Source organism: Gasterosteus aculeatus, chromosome 12 (assembly GCF_964276395.1).
Source record: "Gasterosteus aculeatus chromosome 12, fGasAcu3.hap1.1, whole genome shotgun sequence".
Lineage (NCBI taxonomy): Eukaryota > Metazoa > Chordata > Actinopteri > Perciformes > Gasterosteidae > Gasterosteus > Gasterosteus aculeatus.
In genome coordinates, this window is record NC_135700.1 from 18617423 (window position 1) to 18633278 (window position 15856).

Consider the following 15856-nt stretch of genomic DNA (forward strand, 5'->3'; position numbering starts at 1 on the left):
AGTGTCAGCATCTACACAGTGATGCCAGACCTCCCGAGTGTTTAACACACAATCCAGGCCTGCTCTCACAAAACGACAACCGCATGTATCTCAGATGGTGAATCCGCCTACTGAGTGAGTACATTCTGACGCTGAGCGTTCCCGCGCCTGGCTGTTGTCTAACCAGACTCGCGAGGCCCAAATAGCGGGTTTGTTTGGAAGATGCTATAGGTGCCGTATGGTAATCGGCGAAATCTCATACTGCCTAAAGCTCTCCAGGCATGTAGGATGGGCTCCTTCCTGCAGTGCCTTTTCGCGACGGTAAAGTGATACAACGTACAAATCAAATGACTAGCAGAATGCTAAAACCACGGTGTGGGAGCTGTGCCCTAGATATTTGCTCTGACTTAATCCAATAGAAATAGTATGAGTGAGTTGCAGGGGCTCCCAGGTCTGTTACTTGCTTAAATATGTGACGCATAATGGAAGTTGACGAGGCTGGTGATAGATCACAGCCCAGGTAATGTAAACACATTAATCCCTCAGGGTTCATGTGCATGTTTCCTTCTCTCTTTTTCTTCTTTCTCATTCTATCAGCCTCTCTTTCGGTTTCTCTCTCTCTTTAAGTCCCCTCCCTCCTCTCCCCCTCGCTCCATGTTCATCATCTTCCCTAAATGCGTTAGTGGAGCACAAACCAGAAGCAGCCCTAATCTGTCAACATGCCCTTTAATTGGAGGGAGAAAACAACACGTGCTTCTGCTTGTGCCATTCCTAAGTGCACATGCCAAAGAAACACAGAGTTCACGGAAGAAGTGATCCCGGGAGAGCGGGGCATAATTAAAAGTATCTTTTAATAGGCTTGTAATGCCGAGCCTGACTCTTGTTGCCTTAAGTAGAGGGCGAACTCTGTGGCTGGAGACGGACGTGTGCGGGGGGGGGTGGTGGGTTGGGAGGGGGGGCTGCTGAGGGAGCCTGTAAACGATCCGCTGCCCCGTCGCCATCGTCAGACATCCAGTCTGTGCTTCGCTCGCGGACCCACAAAACAACTTTGCACCCCCTCTCCGCTCTACCTGTTCCCCATCTTCTTCTCTGCTTCTCGGTCTCCTCCGCAACATCCCCTCTCCTCCCGGGCCACTTTGGCAAGTTGTGTTGTGCCTCCTACTCGCGGCAGTGAGGAGCGGGACTGAGGGGCCCTGCTATACGCTGTAATCAGATGAGACCGCTTAAGGGAGCAGAGGAGGAGGAGGACGTGGAGTATTATGTTCTGCCGCGCATTCCACTGCAGCATTGTCGCTTCTTCTTTGTTTTTAGTCAGGGCGGACTTTGATGGCGGATCCCCTTACCTCTGTAGTCCCGGCAGCCATGTTTCATAAACACCGAATAGGAAGCATCCTCGGCATTAGACATGTAGATTGCCGCTTTCCTGCTGCCACTCTGCATTCCGCACGTGCTCGTTCGAACGTTTGTCCTTGTCCCACCGCCGAGGCATCAGGTTTCCCTCTTCCAATCAGCCCCCTTTTTATTTAGCGTGTCATGTATAATCGGAGGAAACAACAATGCCAACATGGTCCTATGTTATGCTGGTGAAGTATTCCGCCGTCGCTGTTTTGTTTCAGCACAAATGCCCTGGCAAAAAAAATAAAAGAAAGACGGTACCCGAGGAGGGTAAATTGAGGAGGGGCCAGGTGTTCAACGGAGACCTCGCCTTTTTGTAAATGAGAGTGTAATGTGAATATCGAGCGAAGCAATCCGTAGCACACTCCTGGCCTTTGTGTTATCACACAGAGAAAAGAAAGTGCTCCCTCGTCTTTGTAGTTCACTGAAACTCTCAGTGGGATACAGCGTGATGCTATTCTAAATCTATCTTAACTCATTAAAACCCATGGTGTTCAGCTCTGCTTCCCATTTTTATTGTCTCATTGCAGTTCTCGACGACGCGCCGTATTCTCGGCAGACTCATTTCGCATGTCGCCGAATATTGAAATGTCAAACATTGATGAGAATCATGGCAAACATAATGAAATTACCTCTTTTAAAAAGGGCATCTTTATTCAACATGGTACAGATTCAGCTTCTGCCGTCAGCAGAGACATTTCTTGTGCTCGGCCCCTGGTCTTCCTCCTGCTCCTCCTCCTCTTCTTCTTCTTCTTCTTCTTCGAGAGAGAGTATCAGTTTTGTCCAACATCTGACACACTGCCCTGGGTGATTGAGCCAGACGCGGAAAAGCCAAAGCGGAGATGCTCTTCCTTAATGCCCGACACCTGGTGCAGATTTGGAAAGGATTGCACTACAGGTACCGTCTTCCCTCCCTCCCAATCCCAGAAAGTCCCCGAGGTATTTCCTCTTGTCCACGGGCTGTGTTTGTTTCTCCTCTGCTTCGCCACCCAACTTCACAGCCTGCGTTAAAATCAGCCTCTGTGTTGGGATTAGGGGTGATACAAAGCGTTAAAATATGAAACCCATCACCTTAAGGCCTTTTAGGCCTGAAAAGATATCAATAGGATTAAAATCTGTTCAAAGCGTATCTCTGGTTTTCAACAAGTAAAAGCTTGTGTAAAGAAATGTGTCTAAATAAAAGGACTTCAGAGTGGACATCAGGACATTTCCAAAGTCAACATCATCAACTTCCTAATCCCACATGTGTTCTGCATTGTATCCGTCTGTTCCTGTTGTTCACACGCCCTCTCGTCAGGGTGTGCTTTACAACTGGACATGTTACTCAGGGGTGTTGGCGCTCACCTTACAGCTTGCAGGCACATCTGCAGGCGGCGCCGGAGCAACGCAGCGGGGACATCAAAGGCCGGCGGCTCGGGCCGCAGCACCTGAGCACGTTGATTGCAGCGCAGTGTCACCTGACCTCCCGGGTGGAGAGGATCTCGTCGTGCCAAGTGGAGGCATTGCATCCAGGAAGTGCTACATAAACCTGCTACCAGAGTACGCAGTGTGAGCAATACACAAAGGATGTTTTAAAGATCAGAGGCTATTTTTTGAGAGGTTCAGTTCACGCTTATGAGAATTCAAGCGGGTTGACAAAATCCTAATATATAACTTGTAGAAAAAAAATCTCCACCACAATGTAATACTGGATACTGAAGTATCTATGTAGTATATTTTGCGCATCAGACAAACACAAGCGAGTGCACTCTCGCCGAGCCTCGCAGGCACACTGTTTATGTTGACACGTGCAACTCTCTTCCCGATGCAAATGCAATCTAAACATTAGGCGAGGGGAAGGCAAGCGTAGCCCATAAAGGCTGTGAGCTCCAAACACACTTTGAACAGACAACTATCACTAATCACTCCCAGAGCAGTGCGGCGTGTAATTACTCTGCCAAACGTTTGCCTTTCACAGCTTAGCACCGGGAGCCCTGACCCTGCGCTTCCATGTCTTTCCTCACCACCCTGCATGTGGAAGGGGAGGACACCGCCCCCCCCCCCCCCCCCCCCCCTCCCTGACTGAGAGGGGGAGACAAGCTGAGCCCCCTCTCAGTATTTAGAGAAAGAGGTGGAGGAGGAGGAAAGCGAGAGGGGGAGTAAGACGGGGAGGGAGAGGAGTGAGGTCGGTGCTTCCGGCTTTGTGGGAGCCCGTTTAAACAGGCTTTGAAACCCAAGCCATCCGGAGATCAGAAATAGCCTTATTGACTGCGTGGGCCCAGAAGTGACTGAGCACACCGGGTTCTTGTGGAGCTCAGCCTTCCTCGCCACTTTTAACACAGGCGGGGGCCGTCGCGTGCTAGGGCCAATCTACAAAGGCCGCGGATATTAATATTGCAACAGAAGACAAATGATATTGGTCCGGCTATTTTTTGGTGTCACGCGGCTGTGCTGTTGTATGATATCTTTTATAATTTAAAATTTGCCGCAAAGCACGGGTCTCCCGGAGTCTTATTCAGCCATATTAGGGATGCGGGTGTCGGTCTGCAGCGTGATCTGTCCTCTTGTCTGGGTGAATGCTGATAAGATGACACAATGCTAATATGAAGGGGGAGGCACAGCTCGCCTTGGATGGCAGGTATCCGGTCTGTGCCCCGACCGAGATCCCATAATGACTATTAGCTGGATTTCCACAGCCAGCTTCTGATCTCTCAGGGCCTTTTGGGTGTGCCGCCACTCCTCCTGCACACACGCATGCATGCACACATGCAACTAAAGGCGCACAAACACAATGGAGGGTAATATAGATACATATGCGACTGTGTAATACCATGAGAAGTTTGCTAATGTATGCTACATAAGTTCGTTTTGTCCTTCAAAATTGGCCATATTTCTTATCACAAAACGTGATTAGATAGCCCTCGTTTAGTCATTTCTTTCCACTGATGAAGTTATGAATAAATGAAAGAGGGGATGTTTTTTTTTTGTACAGTTTTAGCCGGCACAATGGAAACACAGCACTTTGAAGCCGAAATGATCATTTCAGCATATTATAGGCGCATAATGCATCCTTATCTTAATGTCTCTTCTAGTCATCTCCACCATATTGTCGTGCAGTTCACCGCTGTTCTACAAGTTCATTTAGACTTGCAGTGGCTTAAAGAGCTCTCTTGGTTGCTACATGATCGTGTAAAGGCTTTTCAGAGAGCCACGTTTTTATCACTGATGTAGTAATTTCACTTCATCAGTCAGTTGTGACTAAAAATACATCAGGGATTAGCTACACGGCCAGCCTATCTCACACAGCTTTGATAACATAATGGGGGCTGGTTGCTCCTGGTAACAGTCATCTGATATCGAGGTTCATAACATCCAAAACTACACTTAGAATACTACAGGGTGTTTGAAAAAAAAAAAGAACGATAGAGTGTGATCTTTTTAAACTCTTAAAAAATGATGCGTCTTCCCTTTTTTTAATTCCTTTTGTACGAGCATTTTGCCGAGATGAAAACTGCGCCCACCCCCCCACTCCTTCCCTTTTCCCTTTTCTATTCTACACAAATTAGCTATGGTCCTGGAGGGCAAAATGACAAGAGGTTACTGGAAGACTGTGTGTTTAATTAATTGAAAAATGCTTAAATTGCTTTTACAGTTGTTATGCGGAGTGAAAAAAGGGAATCCGTGTTGCCAGTACTCAACCATAATTAGCACCCGCGGGAATTCAATATTTAGCATTAGCGGTGTTGCAGCACTCAGGACACAAATTTCTATTTTAACTATGAAAGCGAGCCTGTCTTAAGTGCACGAGTCTGTGTGGACAGCTGTGCAAAGGGGAACAGCACAGGATATTTCAGCGAGACACCCCAGTGGCATTCCGGGTCCTTCCACATCACATGTGTAAGAGATATGGCAGTTGTATTCCCCGGGGTTCGGCATTACTCAGAGTATTTAGTTTTCTAATTAGGCTGAGGGCCTTTCGTCCATGCCTGCCACCACCACGGGAGCCAATGAGAATTTCCCCTCGTGTGTGTCAACTCTCTCTCCGAGACACAACGAGAGAGGAAGAAAAGAAATGGAGAGAGAAAGAGAACGAGTGCGTGAAATGAGCGAGAGAGAGAGAGAGAGAGAAATACACACATGGCCTCGGGAAAAGCCTTTTGTTTATTCAAACTTTAATTACACATTGCCATTACTGACAAAGAGCGAGCGCGAGAGGGGCTTTTGAGCCCTAATGATCTGTAGTAGTGGATGTCAGCCGAGCCGCTGGGGAGTTAAAGCCAATTTTTAACAGTCCCTTTTGGTTTGGGTCTAGGGCGCAAATGGGGCTCATGCTAAGCCCCACTAGACTAGACTCAGGGACCACTTGAGCGTCTGGTCAGCCTCTCTCGCTGAGGGGGTCGGGCCATTTGGAGGCATCAGCAGCTGACCATAGCAACTGTTGAACTTGTCGCAGCGCATCAGGTTACCGACTAATGAGAAGTAATAAGGGTTATCCCAACTTTGTAAGACTTTGATCTGTGTGCATGGCGGAGCTGCAGAAAGTACGCCAAGGCTGGAACTTGGAATTCAAACCTTTGTTTTATGTGTGTGCTTAAAGGAGGGTGGAGGACAGCGACAACACAGGGGTCATTAAAAGCTCTAACTTTGGAGTTCGGGTGAACATTTTGGGGAGTGTTACATGTTTTACGCTCAACCGAAATAGATCTTTTGGATTTGCAACCCGGGGAGATAACAAGCGGACTGGAAAGTTGTTCAAAATCCCGGTGGTCACACAAAGTGGCTGTCATAATACAATATTCCATGAAAAGGCCGCCACAAACACAGTTTTTTTGAACTGGCTGTGGTAAACTAGTACATTCAACTCAAAACAGATGACTGGATTGAATGGATTGTGTACAATCAACACAATGCAACACAATTTGAACAGCCGCGTCATTTGTTATGACCTGTAGTTCTTTTAAAATTCCACCACCTAAGCCTCAGCACGGAACGTTAAAACCCCTTGTTCCGTCGAACAAATTCACTGGATTATTGAAGGCTCTGAGAATCAGAATGGAAAAATCCATGCGTAAAATTACCGTCCATTCAATTTCAGGCGATATTTTTCTCTAGAGGCAAATGTGTTAATTGGGCTTCCTAAAGTAGCTCAATCCTCAGGTTATTTAATTTCCCCTTAGCTGTGCTGAGTTCAGAGGAAATATGTGCGGAGAACTCTTCACACCGGCAAGACGGCCAAGAAGGGAATAATGTTAAAGAAAATAAGAGGTTATAAAGAAGAAATATATGAAAATAATAGCGGTGGTACATTTACTGTTATACACGACATGAGAAATTATATTTATAGCGAAAATGGTTTAATATTCCACGTTGTGGTACAATTATTTCATACATATATATAGCAGCAAGCCAGTAAATCACACACAATGGTACTTAACTCAGTTGTAAATAAAACTGAACTGGGCTCAATCTGCCCGAAAACCCTCTTTTCGGGGCTGTCATGTCATCTAATTGCTTGTGTGTGTGTGTTTTCCTCCAGAGGCTGCATGCAGGCCGGTCGTTGGCCTGGTCAGAAAGACATCGTGGCACCGTCCCAGGGTGGAGGCCTCGTCCACGCGCGCTGCCCTCGCCAGCCCCCACAAGCCGTTGTGGTGAACCACTGACCGTGCTACTCCCCGTTTTCCCCCAGACCGGCAAATAATGTGTCAGAAAAAGATTATTGATAGAACGTAAAAGAAGAGTTGTAATGCCTCTCGGCTTCAACTTTCGAGAACAATACAAGTGCTAAACCGTCACTTTGAGCGCATTGCTGCCACTGAAAGAGCGCAGCATTTATTTACTGTTTACTTTCGTTCTATTTGGGATAAAAATGAGCTACAACTGCAACACGAACAGACAACAATGACATCTATTTTGTGTTGTTTAAAAAGCCGCTTTTTCTTTTTTCCTTTTACATGTGAAAACCTCTTTGTGGGAGGTTGGCAACCTCGTCGTGGGTGTTTTCAAAGGAGAAACCGATTTTTTCAAAAGGAACATTTGCATTCCCTGCCTGCTCTGTTGAGTCATTCACATTTACTCCCACTTTACCAAACGCCGGCGAAGCTGATGCTCTTCCGGCCTAAATGTGGCGTCAGGCGGTGATTCTCGGACACACACGAGGGACGCTGTATTTACGGAATTAACGACGCACTCCATCCGCGCGCACACAGCAGCTGCCGGCTACACTTAGCTGATTGAGACTGCCGGCCAACGCTGGCGTCGGCAGAGCGCCGTGATCGAACAGTTGGGCCGCCCTTCTCTCCTGAAAATCAACGCGGTGACGCGGCGATGCAAAAAAGTGAACGCTGCGCTCGGGCAGGTTGACTGTGTTTGAATCGCTCGCCACGGGCCCAACCCCCTTTTTGCTCATCGTTTCACTTTCGATGTCGATAGTGTTGATCGTTTACACAGTTTCCCTTTCACAAAGACGGTGCATGGCGCGCTGCAGAGATGGAGCGTGCTTGTGCTCAGCAGTGATGCCGGTAAATGAGAGAAGGCACTACTCATTCAAGTCGGTGTGTGTATACACCGCGCTGTGTTTTGCTGTAAAGTGTGTGTTTATGTTCACTGCAGGCATAATTCACAATGTGTGTTAAAGGGCTCCAGGCCATGCAGACACACAACTGGCAAACTATTTCTCCCCATTGTGAGAACAAGAAGAGAAAATCTAAGTATGGCAAACAAAACGCACTTTTTGAAGCTACGTATGGATAAGAAAGTGCAAAAATAAAAACCTGAAAAAGCGTTTGAATTTCTGTGTCATTGCAAAAAATCTATTTCACACTACATTATGTTTGTTGCTGTACTCTCAGTCAAATCCAGATGCCAGTAACTTATTCAAAGCCAGACATAAGCAGCATATCATAACGTATAATAGGAATAATGGCCCTTTGATATTTGGATTTCCTATTGGAACACCTGTCACTTTTTGGCAAGGGCACACCCCAGCACCAGGTCTCCTTTGGTATCGCTGGGGGAGGAGTGTATGCATGTGTGTGTGTGTGTGTGAGTATAAGTGTGCGAGAGAGAGTGGAAGATGAAACAGCCGCCGCGGAGGCAGTGATCACACAGACAGACGGGGTGAGTGACAGACAATACCTGCTGTAAAATTCCCTCACATCTCCCCTGATCTGTATTCATAGATCTCGGCTGCCACGCACTGCAAACTGTAGCCCGCACCGACGGGCCCTTTTTGGCGCGCCGCCCTGCTCAGTTTCCCTCTTGCAACTCGCTAAACAGAACCCCCTTTTTCACGCCTTCCCAAAATATTTGCCGTCTTTCAGTTCTTTTGTCTAAACGATGCCTCTGATCGCGAGGTGGAAGCTGAAAGGAGCCCTCGGACACGTGTGGACTCTTCCCCCATCTCTTCCAATCGCACTTAATTCTGCTCCTTCTCTTCTCAGCGCGTTCTCACTCTCTTTTGGTACTTTCTTTGACTTTCTTTTTACTCACACATAACGTAGAAACACCCTGACATTGAATGTTGATTTCACTTTCTACGCACGAGGCCTTGTCATTCACCCCTCTCGACCGTAGACTGGCCAATCGGAGCGGCAGGCTGCTGTGACGAGGATCCCAAAACTTCCCAGCTCTGCTCCATGGACCGTCGTGATTGGTTGACGCGATCGGTAAAGAGCCCTCTGTTCGCTTCTCCCTGAAATCCCAGTGATGTTTTTCCAAAAACGTGATAATATTTACGCCGGGGGAGCAGTTAGTGACCGTGTGGGCTCCATCCGAGCTCTGACAGCTTAGTGGAGCGGCAGCAAGGGTCAATTCCTCCAGATTCCTCTACACTGTTGACACTCGGTGAAAGTCTTTGAAAGGGGTTAACGCACGGCCATTATCAGCGCTATCAGAGCCCTTGTTTTTGTTCGTTGCCCCCCCCAACCCCCACCTTGATGACTGATTCCAAGCCTAAAACTTCCTGAAACCTAAGCTACGTTACAAGAGAAACACACACACACTCCGAGGACACCACAACACGGCGGCTGCTCAAACCGGATTAGTTTTGTTGTGGCAGATCTCAGTTTCAGGTTTGACTCGAGTAATGTGTCGTTTAATTTCATCGGGAATTGTTTTGACGAAACAAGTTAGCGTAAAGTCGAAATGTCGTCTAAAACCAAGAGGGTATGTTCTTTTGTTTTTTTGTCTCTTCCAGCTCATGTGAAGCACATGTCAGTCATCAGCGAGGCGTTACAGTGGAAGTGACATCAGAACCCTTGAGGGCTTGCACTGCGAGAGAGGCTTTTTGATACCATTTCTGAGAACAGAGGGTTCAGCAGAAAGAAAGGAGTTTTCTTGTGTCTCTGTTGTTCCAAAAAAGAATCTTTCCATACAAACAGTGGAGATGAACTGGAAGGTGCTCTGCTACGCCGCTTTTACTGAATCTTTATAATAGTAGCTGTCAGCAGAGTTAAATGCCGTGATTTGTGTGGCTAAATTACACATTCAGTGTGACACGGGTAATTATTGTGACGTTAGCGCACACAAATGGAGAAATGTTTGTCAGCCGTGATTATAATTACAATCACTCTGTGATACTGAAACTGATCTGTGTCGTGTTTGATTGACCTGTATGTTGAAACTAATTTACGTCTGTTGCTTTTGTGATTCTCCAGCACTGGCCACTCGAAGAAAAGTAACTTAAAACTCGCAAAGGTGCAGTCTTTTCTCTGACCACGAGTGGACAGTTAGGACTGAAATGCCGATTGGGCCAGAGCCTGCGGAGCTGATTCTTTTTTTTTCCTGGCTTGTCTCAGGCTGGAGGTGATGATGCCCACAACAGCCAGAGATTGATGTGGGGCCAACACCAGCGGTGAGAATGAGCTCTGGCCTTTGAAGTTGTCCACATGGAGGGAAATTGATATATCAGTTTAAGCCCTGGACCCTATTAAAGGAGCCCCTGTCAGGTTAATGTGATAGCCTCCATGTTACCCCCAGACCCATTCAGGTCAGCCCTAATTCCTGCCCCTCGCTCTCTGCAATCTCATTTTAGTTTCCCATCAGCAATGTTTTTCCATCAGTGGAGCTCTGCGAGGGAGTATATCACGGAGTCAAACACCAGGCCATCTCTCTCCAGAGTGATTTAAACCTCCAGCCGGCACGTTAATCACAGCCAGCGATTCCCATGGTTATTTGTACGGGACGGGCAGTCTTTAAAAGTGGGTTCTGCGGAGGTGTACGCCTACATAGACAGCGCTCTTTCCCTCGTGTTCCCTTTTCAATTGGCTCCTCCTCCTTCAAGTCTGGCCTTACTGGGGTCCCCTCCCTCCCCCCCAGTCCCCGTCCCTGTGGCCAAACAGCCGAGCTGGGGGCCTCTGGTCCACATAGGTGAGCCCAATCATCCATTTTTAAACGTATGCAGAAATACACTTACATTAAAAATGTAGTGCAGTGTCTTTTTAATTCAAACACTGTGTATTTATTATTAAACCTTTTGTCTTGGGGGGTCAGCTCACAGGGAATCATCTGTCCATCAGGTTCAGAACGTATTCGGTCAGATTGCCCCCACATTTTTAACGTGTCTGTTATTCACTTTGATTTTCTCCCTCTGTCATAAGTCATCCGGCTGGTCCCACCGACGGCATCAAAAATAAATGTCGTATCACGAGAATAAAACATGAATAACACTAATTGCAAAAATCTATGTTTTAAAGAGACAATTGACATTGGTCAAAAGCTGCGGGACTTTAGAAATTCAATTGATGATAATTAATGTGAACTTAATAAAATTTGTAGTGGACTTGTAGTGGCTCATCTCCACTGTGGCTTTGTCTGCTGTGACTGACGTTGGTGAAATCTGCCAAAAACAGCCTGCGGCTATCGTCAAGTTAAAAAGGTCTTTGTTGCTTTGCATGCTGAAACGCGTTAAGTTACATTTTTCTCAAAAATATTTCCAATGTATGAAATGGTGTTAAATTGTGTAAATTGCTGAATGTCTCCGTACCTTCAGAGCATCCACTGGTCTTTATCATTTTTACTGTGTATTACTGTGAAAATAAAAGACTCAGTTTTAATTAAATGTTGTCATTCAAAAAATAATTTTAATTTAGAAATTGATTATCAGTGGATGATATTTTCGCTCTATGCAAAATTAATATTCAGGAAATAATAAAAAAAAGAATTATGTTGAATAATTCATAAATATTCCACCAAAACAAAGTAAAAGCAATTCCTCCTCCTCATTTGTTGGGCAAGTTTGCCAAATATTGTATTTGATACTGTTGAGAGAATAGCATACATTGCCTGGATATCAAAATGGTATATATCAAACACAAAAAAGTAAAATAAAAATAAAAAATCGGTTGACTTGCATATGAACATATTCATATGTTCTGTTTGGCACTTCCTGTTTCCTTGGGTCTTCCTTTACCTTTGCTCAGCATCCTGTATTCCAAGCTGCTGTGTATTAAGAAATGTCAAAAAAGAAAACTCTCATACATATTTGTTTGTAACAGCGTCCTTTTAGATCTATGGGCCCATGCATATTTTGTCTCATCTGAGTCGAGAGTGTTGAGATTAATCCCATGTTATTCCTATTATTGGCCTCTCCTGAGACGTTATGAGGTGAATGACTGTCTAAGCGCCATCAGCTCCATCAATTGGATTCAAAGAAATGTTATCCATTACTCTCTCCAACCCAGCAGATGTTGAGGTTTTTGTAAGTCGAATTCCTTTATTATGGTAATGCAACTGTTTTGTCACATGCACCATTTCCATTTGAGTGGGGTGGAAAAATCATCCGATGGATTTGGCTCCCTCAATAAGGGATGTTTGACATTCAATGAGATGAGAAACATGAAAAACACATTTCAATGGCAAGTGGCACATGACAATCACAACAAGAAGGCCCTTTGAGTGAGCAGAAGATCACAATACAATTGTGGCACCATGGTGGGCTTTTTAAGACACTGCCTTGTATACATTTTGCATTGATTATGTTGTTTTGAAATGTACAAAGGATAGGGACGTTGTATTGCCTGTTTCTTTTCTGCCTTGTGTTTGGGTGCTTCTGTGAAAAACCAGATAATTCTTGATACCCATTTTTCTCATGTCCCTCCTGATAAATTGAGTTATAACTGACATGAAGTTTCTAGTAAATTCTGTAGTGGTAATCATTAACCAAATGTTAGTTCAATAAGTGGATTTAATTTTAATCAGAGACATGTATTTGTATATAATATATGCTTTGGTATATACACGTCTGAGAGTAGAAGGCTGTGTTTTGTGTGGCCACGTACATGAACTATGTGTCCGCATGTCTGCATGTCTGTGTGTGTGTGTGTGTGTGTGTAGTCGTAGGCTCAGAGGCATAGTGTGGGTCTGCATGAGGGAGTGTGGTGGCAGAGCACTCCTCTGATAGGCCAGATCCAGGGTGCACTGAAGCCTTTCGCATATATATGGAATTTTTGAATATCTAAACCATTATTTAGCATCCAAATCAGTTCTGCTTGTCTGACTGATGGACAATTTCAGTGTGACCCCGGTCTTTTTGCATGTGACCTATACTGTCGGGATTCTTGCATATTGTTGGGATGTTCACGTTGACTCCTCTACCGTTTTTCTCTTTGATCCTTTTAGCATGCTCTTTGTGTCGGAATTCATGAAATATTCATAGCTGGACTGTGGCTTCTCCATATCTTTATGTACAATTATTGGCAGGCGTCCTGTTATGTCGAGCCATCTTAATAGTAGGTATTGGGCTCGGTTAAGTGTGACTTCAGATTTTTCTGACAGTTTAGCTCGTCTGTGTTATGAATTGATAAGGTGGGGCATTATATTTGCAGATGGTGCAGCGTGGGTGCCTTTTTGGCCTGCCATTAATATTGATAAACGCAAATATTTTTTTCTCACGTGAGAGAATAAAGCCTTCTCTGGAATATGAAATATTTAGATTATTATTCGTATTAGAGGGTCATTATTATACGCTTCGTTTGTATCCAATATGAGAACATATCAAAGCTTTTACTAACAAGTCCTCAATTCCTGCTCTGATAATCACCTCCATCGGTACCTCAATAGTCCTTATTTTAGGTTTGCTGGTTTAGTCGATAATGCTAACAGGGTTAATAGTGTGTTCCCCTCCATCATGACCAGTGCTATTGGCAGAAAGAGTAATTGGACAGAGGATGTCATTATCATGCCCCCAGTGGTGCCGAGGATTTGCAGGACCACAGAGGGCCTGAAGTGTGGCCCCCGCCAAACACGCCGAAGTCCTCTGCAGTTTCACATGTAAATACTATCCATTCTCCCGGCATTTAATAAATGTTTCTGGAGGTTTATTAATGTGCAAATGGGTGAAAGCACTGCCCCCCTCCACTCCCCCCACGCGCACCAGCACAACGTGTGCACAGAGGCACAGAGCTGTTTAAGGAGAAGAGATTCACAAATCAGCCAGTGTGGAGCTAAGCCTGTGGCTCTCTTCACTGGGGAACCACTAGGAGTATTTAATTCTCTCATCTCTGCCCCCCCCTCCCACCGCGCCCCCGCCCCCTGTATGTGCGGATGAGACCTGCGTGTGTGTGTGTGTCTCTGTGTGCGTGAGAGTCCAAAACCTGCCCAAAAAGCCTCCGTGTTTACTCATTTGTACCATTCTCCTAGAAGTTCTCCCTGCGCCTCTCCAGCCAGCGAGTGGAATTGGGGCGAAAGATGTGAGAGACATCCAGATGCCGGTGTCGTGCGTAGAGTTCCTGCACTCACAGGGGAATACAAATGGGTAAATCTCAGGATAAAGGCTCCCAGGATCCAGCCATGTGGTCATATGAATGCAAATAGGATTAAAGCAGCAGCTTTAGAGGCTGATATACAATTCACAGCTCTTATAGGAGTCTGGCTGCACTACAGCACACTGCAAGCAGGAGATGAGGATGTGTTTATGAAGATGCCTCCCCCCCCCCTCCCCCCCACACACACTTTTTTTCCCTCTAGAAATGAAGCTCACTGATTAGCAGCTAGGAAGGCCCCTCTCGATTGATTTGCATTCACGATCTCATCTCAGGTGTTTTTCAGTCAATATTAGCTTGATCTTTGTCTGGGGGATAAATGATTGGCTTGATGTAGCGTGCATTTGTTTTTACAAACCCAACAGAGTGAACTACAAAGGGCTTCTCATTCAGGTTTAGACAGCACTCGAAAAGCCTTTTTTTTTCTCCCCTCATCTTTTTTTTATTTGACTGATTTAACAAGCGTTTAAACCGACTGATCTCAAAAAAAAGAGGAAAAAAAAAGAGAAAGAAAATGTGTTTCATGCTGCGGCTGGCTCTTTCTGTTAAAGAAAATCGTTAGTGAGTGCAGCGGGGGCCTCTGTGTCCATAACCTCTCAATGACTGTTGATCGCAATAAATATTACTTGACGTTTGGCTGCCGTTTTTGTTGTTGGGGGAGAGAATAACAAGGGCCCCTCTGGTTCATATATTTTCACTCATTAGGTTTTCTTTGAGAAACTAAGCCTCGTCTTCCTCTCTGTCCTTTTTTTTTTCTTCCTCCCCCCGCGTGCTCTTAGTGGGGCTCTGTCAGAACTTCAGGCCTGCTTTATCTCCATCCATGAAGTTAAGAAAGCTGGCAAAGCTGTAAATTTGGACGCCCTTCGTTAGAGGAGCTCCCCCGGCTGTAATTCATCTCAATCCTCGGCGGTCTTTAGTTCCCTTTCAGGGGCTGTAAAGTACTGCCTAACACTCTCTGGGAGCTGAGACGGGGGTACGGGGGGGCGCGGGGGGGCCCAGGGGTTACCAGAGAAGGGCTTGTGTTTGAGGGGACAGTCCTGGGGTTCTATGACACATGGGGGTCAGGTGACAGACCCGGAGATGATATATGGACGCTTGTGGGACACGGTGCTAACAAGACTGCCTTTCACAAAGGGTCTCATTTTCCCCGTCCCTGCTCTACGACTTTCCCAGTCCAGCTCTCTCTCTCTCTCTCTCTGATTTCAATCATCGCTTGATAGGACGTTGGATCTTTTTTTAAAACCTAAAAGCTTCAACAGTGGGATGAAAAAAATCCCGTTGCCGTGGTGAAGTTAGACTTGTTATAGAAAGCCATGATCATTTGAAGAATGAATAGCAAATGTAAAACAGCATCTATTTAAAAATGAAGAGTTGTAAAGAAAGTATCTCCATGTTGAATTAACTAATTATCAAGTGCATTAATTACCATTTGTATGGACGGGTCTAAGTTTGGTCCATTAGTCATTTAGTATTTCATAAGGTCTTTTAATCTTGTACTAATCATTTTAAAAGAGACAGTGTCACTTTTTTAACAACTGATTAATTGTTCATAGAACCATCTGAATTGATTATGGGTTGGTTATTACTGAAGGGACATACAGGATGTGAGAGGGGGGGTCAGAGGGGTTAAAGTCCCAGTCATTTGGTATCATTACATGAAATCCAGGATCAGCTGCAGCATAAATCAAAGTATAAATCCGTGAAAACAAACCCACCAGTTTTAAATTCCACAGTCGTTGTGATAA

At 45.4% G+C, this 15856-nt stretch overlaps 1 long non-coding RNA gene across 1 annotated transcript; it reads left to right on the forward strand.

Annotated features, from left to right (window-relative positions):
* Positions 1-934: 934 nt before the first annotated feature.
* On the forward strand, positions 935-11684 carry LOC144385340 (uncharacterized). The gene is made up of 3 exons (XR_013451587.1): positions 935-2913; positions 6890-9017; positions 10149-11684. It is a non-coding gene; the product is annotated as an uncharacterized LOC144385340 (long non-coding RNA).
* The last annotated feature ends 4172 nt before the right edge of the window (positions 11685-15856 follow it).